Below are 19,801 nucleotides of genomic sequence, written 5' to 3'. Positions count from 1 at the left end.
AGAAACAATTCCACATAATTCAGACACAATCTTAGTCTCTGGTACCTTTGGTACCACAAATTCACAAATACATTAGATTTGAGCTTGGCAATAATTTAGTGTCCATAAGAACCTAGAAATAAAACAGGTTAACTCAATTTTAGTAATTAAATTTATGGTAAAAATTCTGCTCCGTAAGTACAGGCTTTTATATATGTATATCTATTTCACCATTGTTACAGAAAATTGACTTGATAAAACAAAACTAAATTAAGCCAGAATTACATTAATTTTATTTTATTTTCTAAATAGCTGCTTCAGCTAAGATACCCTTAGTGGAAATATCCATTTTATGCTTTATTTAACTCTATAGAATTTCTCTCTCATTTAAGTCTAAGTATTAAACTGCGTCATCTGGATTTTTCTTTTGTTGTTTACTTATTAGTTTGCCAAAGAAGCAACTTGGCTGATACTTTCTGGTTTCTTTTTATGCATTCAAAGCTTCTGAAATGCAAAGACCGTTTGGATTGGCCAGACCAAGAACAAAACAAAACATATCTTATTGCAAAGCTCTTATTTCTCCATTTCCCTTTGGATACAAAGAATTCTCATCAATGTATTACCAGCAATTCAGGTAAACAACTCATCTTTTATTCTGAGTAAAGTGTTCTTGTTGGAACCCAGTTTAGAATCTTGTTCCATGATTCAGCATTATTACTAATCAAACCAGGGGGATTTTTATTCAGTATTTTCAAAGAATATTGCATACTAAAAGCAGAATGCCTGGCTAGCTGTTGTTGGCTTCCAAGGACACTCAGTGCCACACATTCACATTTATTTTTAGATCTCCATTATCACACAGTGGTGCATGACAAATAACCACAAAATATTACTGCTATACAACAATTGTGTAGTGCCCATGCATCTGGGGTGGTTGGCTAGGTGTCCCTACTGCTCTTTGCCAGCTACCAAGTCATCTATGTTGTCTTTGGCTAAGGAGAGCAGTACAACTCAGCTCTTACATTTGCATATTACCACACACATCACAATCTAAACCAATTTATTTTCCCAACTCTGTAGATCAAACATGTGAGTTGTCTTCATTGGATTTTTTGCTCCAATTTTCTTACAAGCTATTGGTCAACTAGGCTCTTACTATAAGGCTCTCAGAAGAATGTACTTCCAAGCTCCTTCTGACTCCTGGAAGAACCTGTTTCCTTCTAGCAGGATATTTTCTGCTAGTATGTTATGATTGCTTAGCCCCTGATTGTTTCACCCACATAACCCAAGCTATTCTCCTTATTTTAAGGTCTGAAGAATCAATCTGAAAAAATCTATTTTGCTACATAACATAAATACCCTCCAGTCCCAGAGATTTGAGTGTGGACCCTATTGGAGGGCCATGGTATCCAATATGGCCTAGCCTGATGACTTGAAGAGGTCATGAGAGAGGATAAGGCTACTCACTTACATACTTTCCAGCATACAATGACTGAGGAAGCCACTAGGTATTGCCTAGGGTGGGAATGGGGGACACTACACAGTTAGATGGCAAAGGGTGTGGATATGAGACGGCAAACAAAAAAAGTCCATTTTCATGGTCTACCATAGACCCACTAAAGATAACAGTGATACAGTGTTTGGTTTGTTAGTTATCCCTGAACACCAGGTGGTAGACAAGAGTAATGTCTCTACAGCCTAAAGGATGGTCACAATGCAGAATCCACCACAGTTTCCCATTAGCCTAGCTGAGGGAGTTGTTCATGGTGTTGAAAGTGTCAACCATTTTGCTCCTCACTAATGTGGGGTGTTAAGTGAAGTTCAAACCAAAATATATAGGCCTTTTCTGTTCGTAGTTCATGCCTGTAATCTTAGCTACTCAGGAGGATGAGATCTGAGAATCATGGTTCAGAGCTGGAAGTAGAACTGTGGTTCAAGTAGTAGACTAGGCTTAACCTATTAACTTCAGGGACAGAATCCAGGCCCCAGGACCAACACACACACACACACACACACACACACACACACACACACACACAAACACACACACACACACACCCATACCTAATATTCTATGCCAAAAATAGCCCTAAAGAATTAGTATAAGCCAATCCCTGAAAACTCTACAAGATAAGTATCATTATATCTCCTATAATATATGCTTTGTATATACAACACATACACAAATTGATGTTATAAAACTTAAGCTCATACATCTAGAAAATGGTAGAGTCTGCTTATAGACTTGGAATGTTAATAAGTATTTCATAAAAATGAAGGTTCTATATTAGATTCTTGCAATTTATTTAAAGTATCAGGCCATATTGAGTTACAGGAGGAAAGTTGTAAATTTAACTTTAAAGCATTTACCCTAAAGGCTGCGGCACAGAACAAAAGCCATACCTACAATGGGTGGGGTTCAATTAATCATCATGTGCTGAATGTATACTATGTATAAAGCTCTAGTGTAATGCTCTGGGACTTTTAAAGAAATGTCACTGACTTAAGCATTGCTAAAACTTAAATAAGAAGCCCTAGTAACAACAACTATTATAGGGTAGTAGCTCAATAAATGAGTGCTGATTGGCCAAGATATATACAAACAATACCAATAGTGATACTATAGCATAAATGTCACATGTATAAGGGTGACAAGGATTCACATCTGGGGAGATAAGCTCCCCTTCAGAGAAAGTGTGTATGGATATGGACACACAAAAAGTCTGAAAAGAAGACAGGGTTTTTCCAGAAGAAGCTTAAAATTTTCATTCTGTAAGCAACATGTTTAGAGACTGGTGTTACATTTGTGCCTCTCTTCATTTATCCATCTGCCCACTCAGTCATTCATCCACTTGAAACCTTATTAACAGATTATTAGCCTTTACCTAGGTCTTGAGGTTATAGTGAAGAATGATGGGTTGAAGCAGGATGCAGGAGGCTCACATCTGTAAACCTAGCTACTAACGAATCTGAGGTCTGAGGATCAAGGTTCAAGACAAACCAGGAAAGTCCAGGAGACTCTTATCTCCTATAACCACGAGAAAAAAAGCTGGAAGTGGAGCTGTGGCTCAAGTGGTAGAGCACCAGCCTTGGGAGAAAAAAAAAAGCTCAGAGACATAGTGTGTGGGAAAGGGACAGACATCATGCAAATAAACACACCGTCAAATTACAGATTGCAGTCTTACTGAGCAAACTCGTTCTGTGAGAGAGAATAGTAGAACAGGAAGGACCTTATTTTACACTAATTACCCTGGGGTTCCCTGAGAGGATTATTTTGGCTGAGATCTCAGGCATGAGCAGTCAGCTGTAAAGAAAGCTAGGGGACGGCAGCTCAGATAAAGAGGATTGCTGCTGCAAAGGATAGAGAAGCTGAGAAAGATACTAACTTATAATGAGCTGGGCGAGATTACATATTGGAGAATGGAGAGATGGAAAGGACCAGACAATGTTACCAGCCTGCAGAATATCCATGTTTTGAGTGAAGGTAGGGAGGAGAAATCAGGAACAAAGACTGAAGATAAGGAAAGGGAAGAAAATAATAGAGCACCACAGTAGTCAGGAGGGCTCAAGGTGTTTTTGTTGTTGTTGTTGTTTTGTTTTGTTTTTTAGGAAAAGGAGGCAAATTGACTGGAACATGCCTACTAGCTACTAACCTAGATGTGGAGAGAGAAGAAGTGATCATTGATTCAGGTAACACTGGAATTTTCAGTGAACTTGGACAATTTCTATGGAATGGCAGGGATGAATAGCCCAGCAGAAGTACAGAGTCATGGTAGGTGATGTGCATATGATCTGAATGTTGGTACTTCCAGTATTTATATGTTGGAACCTATTGCTCAATAGGCTGGTACTATGGGAGGTAATGCAGGCATGGGATCTCTGCTCTCATGAGTAGAATTAATCTTGTTATAAAGGTTGAAGGGAATTATCTACCATGAAGTGATGTAAAAGGTGGCATCTTGGATGCACAGACCAAACCCTACTAGACACTGAATCTATTGGTATCTTGATCTTGGACTTGCTACCTCTCAAAACAGTGAAAGATAATTTTCCACTGTTGATAGATTACCCAGGCCCATGTGTGTAGTTCGGGCTACCTAAATGGACTGTGACATCTATTTGAGTAATTTTAGCATTGTTACATCTGTATGTTCCTTTAACCCAGAACATTTCTCAGTGGAACCCTAGGGATGCTGAGAAATTACTTTCAGGATTGCTGCTGTACAGGAAGAAGGAAAAGTCATTTCCACTCACGCAGTTCTGTTGTTAACTAACTTACCTATCGGGTTCTCTGAATGTTTCACTTGGAACAGCAGGGAAGATTTAAAAGCATCCTCCTTGAAGATGAATGTTTCTGAGTCCCAGGCATCTTTTCTTCCCCCGTTCTGATCTCTTTAAAAATTATCTTTTATAAATTATTATTTTGTATAGTTGTTATACAGTTGTTACAGTTACATGAATCAGTACAGTTCTTTTTGAACCAAGTGTCCCCTTTCATTACTCTCTCGCAGTCTTTCCCTTCCATCCCCACCCATATGATATCCAGTTCATTTTCTACAGAGTATCCGGTGAGTATAACTGTTCTATTTGTTCATCTTTGTTCCACCCTTTATGTGCCCTCCCTTCTCCCAAATACAAACAAAGAAAAGAGAACAAAAACAGCAATGATGGCAACTAAAGAGTGTCTCTTGTTTCCTTCTTTGGAGTTCATTTCATAGAATATTATTGTATATGATCAGATAACCATAGGTATTGAGCCTTAGTCCACTACTCTCATGCTTAGCCTCCTTTGCCCTCTGTATGTTAATGACTAGAGTCCTATATAATTTATCATGTCCTAGTATTATTTCTTATATATTTTTTATTGTAAAAATACTGTACAGAGGGGTTACAGTTATATGAGTGAGATGAGTACATTTCCTTTTGAGCCTTGTTACCTCTTCCTTTGTTTTTCTCCTACCGACTCCCCAGCAACCCACCCCCTCCGCCAAGTTGTAAAGTTCATGTTCAACATAGTGTCTTGACATCTCATTGTTACAATGGGCCAACTTGTATCCTTATCTCAGCATTTTGTTATTTCCCTTCCCTTCCCCAAATTAGAAAAATGTATATACAAGATGCGGGGCACAGACATCTAATTCAGTGAAAACAGGGATTATGCCATGGGGGAAGAACATGCAAAAGAAACACATAGTAAATTATAAATACATTAAAACAACAGCAAAAAAGATTAAACCACTTGTGTCCCTATCTTGGGGTTTATTTCGCTTAGCATCATCTTATATGGTCATATGTATATAGCTTTTGACCTCTTCTGCTTGTCCTAGACATATACTAGTTATTGCAGATAAGGAAAACCACAGGACCTATGTTTCTTTAGGCCTGGCTTACTTCATTTAATATAATTTTTCCAGGTCTTTCCCTTTCGTAACTAATGGGACAATGCCATTCTTTCTGATGGAGGCATAGAATTCCATTGTATGTATGTATGTATGTATGTATGTATGTGTGTGTGTGTGTATATATATATCACATTTTCTTGATCCATTCATCTACTGAGGGGCATCTGGGTTGCTTCCATATCTTAACTATGGTAAATAATGCTGCAATAAACATAGTTGTGCTGGTGGCTTTAGTATAGCCTTGTTTGTGATTGTTTGGGTAAATGCCCAAAAGTGGGATTGCTGGGTCATAGGGGAGCTCTATGTGGAGTCTTTTGAGGAACCTCCATACTGCTTTCCAAAGTGGTTGAACAAGTTTACACTCCCATCAACAATGCAGTAGGGTTCCCTTTTGGCTACCTCCCCTCCAGAATCTGTGGTTATTAATCATTCAGTGTGTTTACTTGTAGTTCTATAGGCACATTCTAGTTACCTCAAATGTGGGAAAACATACAGCCTATGCTTCTTTGGTGCTGGCTAATTTACTTAACATGATTTTTTCCAATTCTTTCCATTTCCTTACAAATGGTACAATATCATTCTTTCTGATGGAGGAGTAGAATTCCATTATATACATACACATACACACACACACACACACACACACACATCACATCACATCACATTTTCTTGATCCATTCATCCACTGAGGGACATCCAGGCATCTAGCTTGATTCCATATCTTGGCTATCAGAACAATGTTACAATAAACATGGTTGTGCTGGTAGCTTTAGTGTGGCCTGGTTTGTGGTCCATTGGATAAATCAGACATCTTCTCTAACAGGAACCACAACCCTACTAACCTGTCAGGCCTCAGTACCTCAAGGGAGATACCTAGCTCCTAATATTGCCCAGTGATGGCACTCCAGTTTTGTGTTTAAGACTATGCCTTGCTGATATCTGCCTATCTGCATGATGCATATAATCTATGCCCCTAAATTTTCATATTCATGGTCTCTATAACAGAAATAACACCCATCATTTTCTTGATTGGCTATTTTCTTTTTTCTTTTCTTTTTTGTCATGCCAGTCCAGGGACTTGAACTCAGGACCTGGACACTGACGCTGTGCTTTTATGCTCAAGCCTAGCACTCTACCACTTTGAGTGACATTGTCATTTCCAGCTGCTGATATTGTTTTTCCTTCTCTTCTCCTTCTTTTACTTTTCTCCTTTTTTGGTAGTTAGTTGGAAATGAGAGTCTCATGGACTTTCCTGCCTGGGCTGGCTTCAAACCAGTATCCTGAGATCTCGGCTTCCTCAGCATCTATAATTATAGGTGTAATCTTCGTGTAGGTCATCCCACCAGCACCTGGATTGACTGGCTATCTTGAAAGCCATTTTTCTGTCTGAATGAATAATATAATCCACCTATCATTTTATTTAGCTGAATGATTGATAGCTTATACTTCTTGGATTTTTCTTAGTTATTTCTCCCATTGTTTCTAGGCTAAAAGGAAGACATTGATTTTTACTGTCTGCTCTTCTTTGAGTCCCAAGAATAACTATATCCTTCATGTTACATCAGGAGGTGGGCTAGGAGTTAAATGATGCATAATTGGAGGCAGAAATTGGATGAGCAACTCTCCATCATTAGAAAAATTATTTTGTGATTGTGTGCGTGACAGAGGTGGGAAGATGCAACAGAGAACATACTTGTGCATAAGGCTGGAACAGTGATCTAAGTGAGGTAGTAGAATGGCCCAATTAGCAGAAACATAAGGAAAGTAAAAGAAAGAATTCAGAAATACTCGAGTACCTAGAACCTACAGTAGACATTTCTTCCTGGTACAAAGGATAGTACCTCATAGCCCTGTGAAAGCAGATGTGTCCATTTGCCTCAACTAAATGTATTGATTTATTTCAACTGATTTGAGGGAAAGAATGAGTTTTAATTTCTAGGCAAAAGAGGTAAGACTGGTAGGAAGGCTTTTATCCTTTAGCTTCCCTCATTGTGTAGTATTTATGAGAATTACAAAAACAGAGCTACCAGAGAAAAATTCTGAGACTTTTTATCAGTAGAGTTGTCCAGAAGAGCCACTCTAGTAGCCATTAAACATGGTATGTTACACTAAGTCACTCTTAGTAGGTAAATAAGGGAAAAGAGAGTGTGTATATATAATCTAGCTTAGCCCTGGTAGAATTATTTTACTTCTTGGCTAAAAAGACTAGGAAAATAAATATCACTACCACATGACTAAGTTAGTCTTGCCTGACTTTTTTTTTCCTCAGAAAGCTGAGTGCATCGTTTTTAGCAATGTCCTAAAAAAATGAATCCTCTGTAAACATCTACCACTTTAGCATGCTGTATTGTGTGTCGCCTCACTTTCTGAATACATCTCTAATTTCTGACATAAGAACTCTTCTCATATTTCCAGGATTACACCTAATAATACCTGAGAAATAGATTAAAAAAAGAAAGAACCCATACCCTGCCATCCTTCTTTGGTTTTTCCAGCTTCTAATTGTCTTTCCAGTTAATGTCAGTAACAAGTTCTTTGTTAAAGTCGTTTTAGCAGGAAGAATATATTATCATTGAGCAATAACATAACATATAGCAGCATCTTGACAGATCCTTCCCAGAGAACATTTTTTTCTTTTTTTCATAGGCAATGTTAAATAGCTTTTCATTTCAATGCACTTTGTTGCACGATATTTCAAACACTAGAAAATGCTTGTATTATACATTAGAATTATTTTCTAAAATATATTAACATATTGTCAAATGACAAAATGTGCAAAATAAAAACACATTATTCCTGCCATGGCAGGGATAATACTAAATGAAATGTTGGAATAAAACAGGAAAAATCAAACCTATAATTTATTTTGATTGCCATTTGCTAATATGTTTTCAAAGCATATATAAAATCATAAACCACACTGAAGTTAGTAGATAAGGTTGTTTAACTGAATAATTATCTAAAGGCAATTGCATGATTAATGCACATAAACTCAAACCTGCTTTAACAACCATCTCATTCTTTTTTTTACCTTTTTTAAAATATAACACTCCTTCTTGATGCCATACAAAAATACCACAAGGTTATAGTTTACTTCTTCCTGGCTAAATTGACTATATGAGGTCTACTAAGAATTACAAGGCTGTATATGATTTTCACACAACCCTGTTATTTCCATAAAGAGTATAATCTATAATAAATAATTATAATATTGATGAGACAAAACTAAATGTGTGATTTGAAAGTCCTTCTCAGATACAGTAACCACAGATGTAGCCTTCATTCAGCTCTTTAAACCTACTTTCTCTGTGTGTGTGTGTGTGTGTGTGTGTGTGTGTGTGTGTGTGTGTGTGTGTGTGTGTGTGTATGTGTGTGTGTGCTTGATTGGAGATAAAAGACTCAAGGACTGCATTGCTTTGGTTGACTACAAACTGTGATCCTCAGATCTCAGCCTCCTGAGTAGCTAGGATTATAGATAGACATGAGCTACTGGCACCCAGCAGAAGTTAATTACTTGAAACAAATTCATGACCTTTATGTCAGTTGGTTCTGCAACTAGTAAGGATTAGCATAGAATAGAACACCAGACTATATACAATGGTGGTTTCTTCCGCAAAAAAAAAATAAAAGAGCCTGCAATTTGTTGGATGAAATCTAAGCTCTTGGTATGCAAAATATTGCCCACAAACCCTGAGGATCTACCTCAGCTGGGAGCTTGAGAGACAGCTCTAGGATAGTTTAGGGTCACACTTCAGCTTTTTATTGGATTCCCAGATGATTCTTAAGAGTGGACTAACATCGAGTTCTACAGAACCTAAATAAAACCTTCTAAATAAACTGTTGCTTTTAAATAAGACATTGGACCAAGTAAGAATCAATGATTCTAGTTAAGTACTGCTGGGAACTTTCTTAGGTTCGGTAAGGTAATCTTACTCCAACTTGGTCATCTTGGTTTTTATTCTGGGGGTCAACATAATGCTGGTGGGGCTGTTTTTCTTCTTGTTGAATCAGTCATGGACAATGAAAGTAACTGTGTATATAAAAGGAAGGGAAGAACTCATCAGTGTTGCTAAAATGCTATATTACCTCCGTATTCTGTGATGAGTCTTTTGGGTTTTTTATTCACTGGTGTATTAATTTAATTTGTCTTATGGGCATGCATGATATACCATGCTCTGTGCTGGGCCCTTGGAACATGGAGAACTTTCAGCACCATCTGACATCTTCTCTCACAGCTAAATGTCAAAAAAAAGACTTATAGTTTTCTAAGATGAGGATTATAATGGAAGGAAGGGAGCCTTAGAAGATTCTAGCACTCTGTAGACCTACTTTGTTCTCTAAAATGCTTCCTATTTTTCAAACCTAAGCTATTCAAGTAAAATTTAATGTTTTTTTTTTCCTATCCCTTTGAATGGTTTGTCCTGTTAACTACAAGATATCCTCCTACAAGTGGGGCTTCTCATTATTGTCCATGGCCTAGAGTAATACTGGACTTAGAAAGTTCCTTTGATTAATTATTTGAGCCAGCTTCAGTTCAAGAGAGTGCTGGATGCGTGTCTACAACATAGGTCAATACCAACTACCTCAGTCAAGTCCTGTTCAAAGGTACCATTTCAGTAGAAGCTTATGTTAGTGACAGTCTCGATATGATGATTATGACTTCTGGAACCGAGGTAATGGAAAATGATATGAATGAAGCAAGAGAACAACAGGAACATCCACTAACAGCAGTGTGAAACAGTAGTAGTAGTAGTAGTGTGTGAAACAGTCATTATTTTGAATGCACCCTATTAATCTTTATAATGTTATGATCTGCTGTGTGACTTGTAATATATGCATATTTATAAAGAGGGAAACAGGCTGAGTTTTGAAAGGATTTTCATATTATTATAGAACTGCTGAAAGAAGAATTACTATTTAAACCCAATTTTGTCTGGCTCCAAATACTATGCTAATTGACTATGAGCATCAAAACCAATACCAACAATAGTAATGACCACATATATTTTCAGACATTTCTATTTTCAAAGTACTATATTGATGAAAAAAGAAAGAAGTGCCATTTCTGTTGTAGATCAAGATTTTGAGAAGAGCTTGACCCTTACACTATGCACTGAATGTGCATTAGGAAGAGAGCAGAAAAGAGCGCTCTCACCCTGCAAGGTCTAACCAAGCCTAAGAATTAAGAAAATAGAAAGCATTTGTGTTATACCTTTCTCCCACAGATTTATTTGAGCAACTCTATTCCCTCCTTCACCTTGTTAATTTTTCTACTCATCCTTCCATACCCGTCATGTCACCCATTAGAGTCTGTTTGTTCACTCCTCAAAAGATTTCTGTGCACAGATTTTCTTTTTTTTTACTTACATGTTAAAGGTACTATTTATTGTGTAAAAATCATATGAACAGTGATCATAAGCCACATATTGCTTTCTAAACTTATCTTTTCTACTTTAACATTCTGGAAACATTTCCAGTTCTTTAAATAGTCTCCTGCAACATCATTTCATTGATAAAAATATATTCTGTTGATTAATGTAGTAGAATGGGAGTCTTCAATATTTTTATAATTAATATTCACTGTAATGAACATTTTTATTGCTGTGTCTTTGTGAAAGTCACTTTAGGATAACACCATAAAAGCAAAATTCTGAATAGATGAATCTCATACTTTTAAACAGGTAACAGTTATTTCTATCTTACTCATTTAGAAAGATTATAAATGCGAGGACAATTGGAAGGTATCTACCTAAAGTTATGTTATTTATTCAGCCATGATAAAAATTACTTGTTAATGTCTTTATTTAGTTTAAAATTTTCCATATCATTTAACCTATGAAATGCAACTTTTAATAATGCCAGTATGGCTTTTTTTGTTTCATAAATGTGTTGTTGGACTCTTGGTGAAGAATGAACCAAACTTTGGGAGCATAGTTCCCTATTGTGTCTTCCAAGCTTGCAGATGTTGTTCTTACGTTCCTGAAGATACTGTCTTATAATACTACATACCTGAGAAAGGAAGGATGAAGAGAAAACCTTGAAATCCTATGGTGGGAAGACTCAGCCTTCATGCCTGAAGAAGCCTATTGCCATTTCTTATTTCTTTGGCCTGGACTGCATTTCTTCAGTAGAGCATTTTGCTTTTGTTTTTGTTTTGTTTGTTTTGGTGCACAAGATTTTCTAACTTATCCTTTCAGCAACAATGTTTCATTTACACTAATGAATTCCTCTCACAAGAAATAACCAGGAAATATTTGCCATCTGTGGGCCTAGTTACTCCAGTGTTCACAGCATGGCAGACAAAGCCCATACCTACAAAATATTGGCATACCATGTAATTGTAACCCCTCTGTAAACTATGTTCACAATAAAAAAATAAAAATTAAAATAATAAAGCTTCCATTTGAGTCTTAAAAAAATATTAGCATAAATGTTGGACTGCAAGATTAAGTCAGAGAGCTGGGAATCACCAGAGTGGAGATGTTATTTTTTATTGTTATTTTTTAAAGTTATACATAAGTTACATAGTTCATATTTAAGGTGATGAGGCAGTATACAATTAATCAGGCAAGAAAGATAGGCTGGGGATTGAGATCTGGATCACTGTTTGAAAACCGTGGTGCTCAGTGTGGTGGTTAAAGTGAAGAGTTTGAGATTAAAGACAGGAGCAACAGAAGCCCATCCCAGCAAAGTACCAGTTATGTGCCTGTGTGCTGGTTTTATAGACCTTATGCACCTTAGTTAGCTCATAGTAAATTAATAGTAAAATTCTTGCCTTCTGTGGAGCTTGCAAGCAATAGGATGCTAATTTGTATCAATGCTATTTGTTTGTTTGTTTGTTTGTTCTGGTCCTACAGCTTGATCTCAGGGACTGACACTGTCCCTGAGTTTCTTTTGCTCAGGCTAACACTCTACAACTTGAGCCACAGCTGGCTTTTTGTTGTTGGTTTTGTGTGTGTGTGTGTGTGTGTGTGTGTGTGTGTGTGTACCTCACTTCTTTCCATTTTATTTAGGGAGAAAATGTTTACTTTTTCTATTGCAAAGGTAATGTACAGAGGGATTAGTTACATAAGTCAGATGAGAACATTTCTTTTTGAACAATGTCACCTCCTCCTGCATTTTCTCCCAGTTCTTTCACTGGGATGATAAGATGTAGAGCCTCATTAGAAGCACAGACATCTGGGATCACGACTAAGCTCTGCCACCTGTCTCTGAGCACTTTGACAGATCCTTTCTTTTATCACTGTGTCTCGGTTTTTTAAAATATTTTTTTACAATGATTCAGCACTCAAACAGCCCAGATGTTGGAGTCTGCCTCAGCAGGGCAAAAGGGTTTACTTTTAAAAAATCATCATGATCCATTATCCATAGATTACAGTTGCTTTTATTCTGATCTAATAAATTATGAGAATTCAGTCCACACTTTCTCCCCAATTTTCCTAAGTAATTACTCTGAGTGAGTGAGCTCATCTTTCTGTAAATAGCCAGCATTTCAGGGTGTCTGCTACTGCGTTCTCTTTGTCTTACCAACCTTTTGAGAGGTCAGTGGGTTTACTGTTGTCACTCAGATGGAAAATTTGAAAAACACTGGAAGATTAATGGATTAGGAAATTTTCAGCACAAACTCCATTTGGCACGTCACATACATCAACTTAAGAGAAAAGCATGAAAACAAAATAAGAACGCAGGTGGGGACTCGTACACTTTAAAATCTGAGAGTCAAGGACTAAAAAGATGGAAAGCAGTTTTTTATTGTTGTTTGGGGGTATTTTTTTCTTTGTTGTGTTTTGGTTTGGTTTTGCCTGCTTGAATACCTTTCTCCCACGGATGTATTTTAGCAACTCTGTTCTTTTCTGTCCCTTGTTATTGGACAATTTCTTACATGTCCTTCAATACTCTCCAGTCAGATATCACCTGTTAGTTTATTTTTTTTAATTCTCCAAACCTGGATTAGTTGTATCTCTTCCTAGCTTGCCTTTAGAATCCACATCTTCTCTATTACTACCTTGTGATTGTTTACCTGGAGTTCCTACTGTTAGGCAATATTTTCTTCCCAATCAGTGTTTTGTTTACTCTCCAGGGTATTTATGTGGCCTCCTAAACCTGTAATCAAGAATCAAGAGATGCTGTATTGTTGCCTACCCCTCCCCAGGACCAGAGGGAGGTGGACAAAACAGTGCAAAATATCACCTCATCCAATGTCAGAATTGATAAGCAAGAACAGTAAACTAGCAGGGGGCTGCCTCACTATCCCACGTAAGAGTATCAAGCCTCTATTTTACAATTGTAAGACCTCTTCTCAGAGTAAGGGTGTACAGTTTGACCCAAAGAAACATAGGTTACATGGTTCCCCCATTTGTAGTAACTAGAATATGCCTATAAATCTACAGGTAAACATAGTGGATGGAAAAAGAAAAAAAATATATACCAGAACGTGATAAATTATACAGGACTCTAGACATTCACACAATGAAACCAAAGGAGGATAGTCTTAGGAGAGGATTACAAAGGCTCAATAGCTATGTATATTTGATCATATAAAATGATACTTACTGAAATGAACTCCAAGAAATGGAAACAAGAGAGGTTCTTTTTTTCTTGCATTGCTGTTTTTGTTTTCTGTACCTTTTGTCTTGTTTGTAAGTTTATCTAGTTTTGAGAGGACATGGGCGAGGGCATAGAAAAGGTAGGATAGAAGGTGAACAAATACAGCAGTGATACCCACTAGACATGATGTTGGAAATGAACTATACAAGAATGGATGGGAACGGGAGAGAAAACACTTGAAGAGGGCAAGGGAAAGGATATTGTCCAAAAGGAAATGTACTCATTACCTGATTTTTTTAACTGTAATCCCTCTGTATATCACCTTTACAATAAGAATATATATACATATATTAATATAGACACATACATATGTATGTACATCCAAGAAGAGTGTATGGTTCCTGGGCTTTGGTGGATCACTCCTGGAATCCTAGCTACTCAGGAGACAAAGATCATGGTCCAAAGCCACCCAGGCAGACAAATCCAAGAGACTCTTATCTCCAATTAACCAGGGGAAAATAATGCTTAAAGAAGAGGCATGGCTCAAGTTGTAGAGCTCTAGCCCAGAGTACAAAAATGTGAAGAACTTGAGGCCCTGAGTTCAAACCCCAGTACCAATACAAACAAAAAGTGTATGATGTGTTGCCCCCCCACCCGATTCTACCATCGTTCAGCTACACATTATCTCTCTTCCCTTGCTATCAAGTTTTCCACTCTGTTCCTAACCAATCAGCACGTTTATAGAACAAATGAATGAAAGAACCCAAAGAACCTAAGATGACTACCTAGTCTTGAATACAAGTAGCTAGAATATCTGTGTGTGCTCTTTTTGTGTCAGAAAGTAAACATAAGGGCATAGTTATAACATATTAGTTTGGGAAGTATTGTGATTTTGAAACAAAAGAAAACTATCTTGGCCCTGAAATCAAACTGCTTCTACTGCTGGAGGCACAGCCCTGAGCAGCCATTACCCTCCACCTTAACAGTGACCCAGAGGAATCATCTTTGTATTCTGGCCACATACAGCAGGGTTAAAGGTCAAACCAACTGAAAGATTGTGGATAAAATCTAACAGTTAACATTTTAAGTGCCTAAAGAAACTCAGGGTCAAAATAGATTCTGCTATATCTATAGGTGTTGAAAGCAGAGATTATTTTCTCTGCTATAAAACTGAATCGATAGTAGATTCTTTAATATGCATTAAAAAACAGTAACTTAAAAAGCTTTTCAAGAAATCCCAAACTCTTTTTTGTTTCTATAATACTTTATATATGTTTTTATTGTAAAAAAATTCTGTTCAGAGGGCTTACAGTTACATGAGTAAGGAAATGAGTACATTTCCTATGAAGCATTGTTACGTCCTCCTTTGTTTTTCCTTTACCATCCCTGCCCTCTCCACCTCCCCAATTCCTCCCTCCCCTTACCCCAAAGTAGTAAAGTTCATTTCCAACATAGTGTCTTGTACATCTCATTGTTACAATGGGTCAACCTGCATCCTTATTTCAGCATTTTGTTATTTCCCTTCCCATCCCCAAATTAGAAAATGTATATACAAGATGTAAGAAATTGGAATCAAATACAGTGAAAACTGAGGTTATACCATGGGGGAAGAACATACAAAAGAAAGAAAAAAAGTACATAGTACACTATAAATACATTAAAAACAATAGCAAGAATGAAAAAAAAACACTTGTGTACCTATCTGGGGGTTCATTTTGCTTAGCATCATCTTATATGGTCATATGTACATAGCTTTTGACTTCTTCTGCTTGTCCTAGACATATATTATTTATTGCAAATAAGGGAAACCATGGGACCTATGTTTCTTTAGGCCTGGATTACTTCATTTAATATATTTTTCCTCAAGTCTTTCTATTTCCTAACAAATGGGGCAAAGTCATTTTTTCTGATGGAGGCATATTATTCCATTGTATGTATATATATATATATATATATATATGTCTATTTATATACATATATATATATATATATTCTTGATCCATTCATCTACTGAGGGGCATCTGGGTTGGTTCCATATCTTAGCTATGGTAAATAATGCTGCAATAAACATAAATATAGCCTTGTTTGTGATTGTTTGGGTAAATGCCCTAAAGTAGGAAGAAATCCAAAACTCATTACCCTTCTCTTTTTTCTCCCCATGGTGTTAGTGACATGAATTACTAGTATTTTCCTCCATTTATTTAGTGTTGGGTAATACAGGAGATGACTTAGGGCACTCAAATGTCTCATTTGACATAATTCAGTACGTTTTATAAATAGAAACCAGTTAACAGCTCTTTATTTTTAGTTCTTCTAGCATCAAACAGTTCTGAATGAATTCAATGTTTTACTGTGAGTTTTAAAAAATTGTTAACTTTTCCAACCAGTCACTTTGCTGCTACTGACATAGGGACATTTTCAAGATGAACTTTCTAGACCAGCATTTGATGATGTCTGGTTCTACTTTAAATATAATTATAAGAAGATGGATTATAAGAAACATGAAGATGTTTTAAGGGTCTGGAGGATAGAAAACTAGCTCGTTGGAATCCAGGAAAAGCTTAATGATATAGCATCAGAATTGCATAATTGACAGAATCTAGGAGGGGGAAGGGTAGCTGCTCTCAGCACCAAGTGGCTTTGTGCACAGGTTCCAATCCCTGTTCTCATATGCAACAGAAAGACGACAAATGTTCCTAGCTTCAGTTCATGTCACATAGATCTTGTATTCCAAATATCTGTATATGTTTGTTATAAATATCCAGATAACAGATCCAAATCTAGAGAATAAATGTACCCAGAGTCTTAGCTACTGCAAATCAATTTGCATGAGGAACTCTTTCAGAGAAGAAGGCACCGTATTCCATGGCAAAGTGAAGAAATTCTGAATGAAGAAATTCATTAACATTTATAGAACACAGGTTTATCTGAGCTCCCCATAATGTGACTGTATCTAGATTTTAGGAAGAAAAGAAACAAGAGGGAAGGAAAAGACAAAAGCTGTAGAAAACCTTAGGAAAGGTATCTCATTAAAACACTGCAAGACTGGGACAGAAATATTTGCTGCCTTGATGACACTCAGAAAAAGGAAATCAGATTTAGGTGGACCTGTTGCAACAATGAGAAGTACAAAATGTCATGTCAAAAACAAGCTTTACAATGTCGGTGTGGGGGGGGGGGGGAAGGATTGGGTGGGGGGGAGGGGGGAGGCTGGGAAGGGATGTGAAGGGTAAACAAAGGAGGAGGCTGCAATGCTTGGTAAGAAATGTATGCATTATCCTGCCCATGTAATTGTAACCCCTCTGTACAGTATGTTCTCAAATAAAATAAAATTAAATTAAAAAAAAAGAAAAAGGAAATCATGAAGAGCCTTCATTAACTGACAAGATAATATTAATTAGCATCTATTATGATACAAATATTAATATAGTATCTGATAATAAGGAAAGATTGTGTAGGGATCCTATGAGGAAACCTGTCTCCAAGTTGCTAGGTAGGCTTTCTACCAGTTAAGCCTTTCCTTTGTTGGTTACTTTTTGAGATAGGGTCTTGTTTAATGAGTAAAACAACCAGGCATTTGATCCTCCTGTTTGTGCCTTCTTGTCATTAGAGACAGGTATTGGCCACTGCACCCAGATGGTCATTGAGATAGTCTTGTGAATTTATATATTTATTTGCCTAGGCTTAACTCCAAGTATGATCCTGAGTAGCTAAGATTACAAGGCTTGAGCTATGATGCCCAGCCCAGGGAAATTCTTTATGACATTGTTTCTGCACAGAGTATATTTTAAATTGTAAATGCACCTATTTAACCAGGTGTTTCTATCTCATATCATTTGTTTATGATAGTTACAAGTAAATAGTATGTGGTATATAATATGAAACATATAAGTTTTTCTTCTTTGTCAATTTAATCATCATGCAGAATAAATTGTGACTTAAAGATCCAGAAATAGAACTAGATGAACTGCCCACTATCTATCACAGCTAGTAGACACACATGACTCTTTCCAATAACATTCAAATGAATCAAATTTAAATAAAATTAACAAATCCATTCTGTGATCCTAGCAGCCATATATCATGTGCAAATAGGTATATGTACACTGGCTTCATCTTTGGACAAGACAGATAATACAACATTTCCATTATCACCTAACTTCCTATTGGATAACTGGCTCTAAACATTTGTTCACAGTTTTGCAGTACTTAAAATAATTCTGCTTTGGAGCCCATTTTTAATTATTATTTTTTCTAATTCTACTTCTTCTAGTATTTTAGTTATTGCTACAACTACTTAAAATAATCTATCTGAATGCAGATAAACAGAGACTGTTGATGAGAGGTAGTTTTCAGAATGATATTTAGAATAATCACCAGTGTCCTGCTGAGTGACCCCTGACATCAACCTGATCTCTGAGGGCCATTGGCCATTGAAGGAAATAGTTTCTGCTCTATTTCATAAAGAGTCCATCTCTTTCAGGAGGTAGCAATCAAGGAAAGTCCTATATTATGGAACTAGAGAGAATAAAAGAAGATGGGAACAATAAAATAACCACTGATTCCAATTATAACTTTCTTTGGAAGTGGCATCCATGTTGTACTAAGAAAGAAAGAAAGAAAGAAAGAAAGAAAAAAAGAAAGAAGGAAGGAAGGAAGGAAGGAAGGAAAGAAAGAAAGAAGGAAGGAAGGAAGGAAGGAAGGAAGGAAGGAAGGAAGAAAGAAAGAAAGAAAGAAAGAAAGAAAGAAAGAAAGAAAGAAAGAAAGAAAGAAAGAAAGAAAGAAAGAAAGAAAGAAAGAAAGAAAGAAAGAAAAGAAAAGAAAGTAGCTCGGCACCAGTCTTTCATGACTGTAATAGCTACTCAGTAGGCTGAGATCTGAGGGTCATGGTTCAAAGCCAGCCCAGGCAGAAAAGTCTGAAAGGCTCATCTCCATCTCTAATTAATCACAGAAAAAGCTGGAAGTGGCACTGTGGCTCAAGTGGTAGAATGCTAGCCTTGAGCAAAAGGAGCTCAAGGACAGAGCCCAGGCCCAAAGTTCAAGCCCCAGGCCTGGGCAAAGAAAGAAAATGGACACTTGCTAGCTTTTGTGGAATACAAAGAGACTTTGCAAAATGACTAGTAAATCCATCACATCTGTAAAATGCATTAATCAATAAAGCAGAATGGAAAGATTTGGGCTCCCTTCATTCCTCTGGGAAACTATTCACAAAAACTGTCTAGCACCACAGACAATTAGCAGAAAGCAGTATCTAACCATTATTTCAAGAGGTTAAAGAGGTTGTCTACCAAGGTCTCTATGTCTCCCTGATTTTCACAGCTCATAATGATATAGTACCTTTATCATTTAAAAAATATTATGGCAGGAAGGGATGGGAAGGGGAAACAAAGGAGGAGGCTACAATGCTTGATAAGAAATATACTCATTATCTTGCCCATGTAATTGTAACCCCTCTGTACAGTACTTTCACAATAAAAAAAATAAAAATTTAAAAAAAGAAAAAAAAATTATGTCAAATACAAAACAGTTGTTACTCTCATTGTAAATGCCTCACCTTTTACCCTGAGTTAATATTTCAAAGCACTTAGGAAAGTGCTTGGCTTGTAATAAGACATTGAAAGATGATGATGATAGATACATACATACATATATAATTGATAATGGTGAGATTCGTGAATATATACATACAAGGTAGATAATAGATACACATAGATGATATACATAGATGGTAGATAATAACATGTATATATATATATATATATATACACATATATACATATATACATGCATGAAAAGATAGTCATTTCTCCATGAGAATGATTACTTATCTGTGACCTCTGATTGTGGTCTTGCCCAAATTATACAAAGTTTTC

At 36.6% G+C, this 19,801-nt stretch overlaps 1 long non-coding RNA gene across 1 annotated transcript; it reads left to right on the top strand.

Moving 5' to 3' along the window:
- The first annotated feature begins 516 nt into the window (after positions 1-516).
- On the top strand, positions 517-4,528 carry LOC122108097. The gene is made up of 3 exons (XR_006147472.1): positions 517-613; positions 3,589-3,669; positions 4,491-4,528. It is a non-coding gene; the product is annotated as an uncharacterized LOC122108097 (long non-coding RNA).
- The last annotated feature ends 15,273 nt before the right edge of the window (positions 4,529-19,801 follow it).

This window comes from Dipodomys spectabilis, unplaced genomic scaffold, assembly GCF_019054845.1.
Source record: "Dipodomys spectabilis isolate Male_0828 unplaced genomic scaffold, ASM1905484v1 ptg000054l, whole genome shotgun sequence".
In the NCBI taxonomy this organism is placed as follows: domain Eukaryota; kingdom Metazoa; phylum Chordata; class Mammalia; order Rodentia; family Heteromyidae; genus Dipodomys; species Dipodomys spectabilis.
This window is presented reverse-complemented; position numbering and strand designations above follow the sequence as displayed.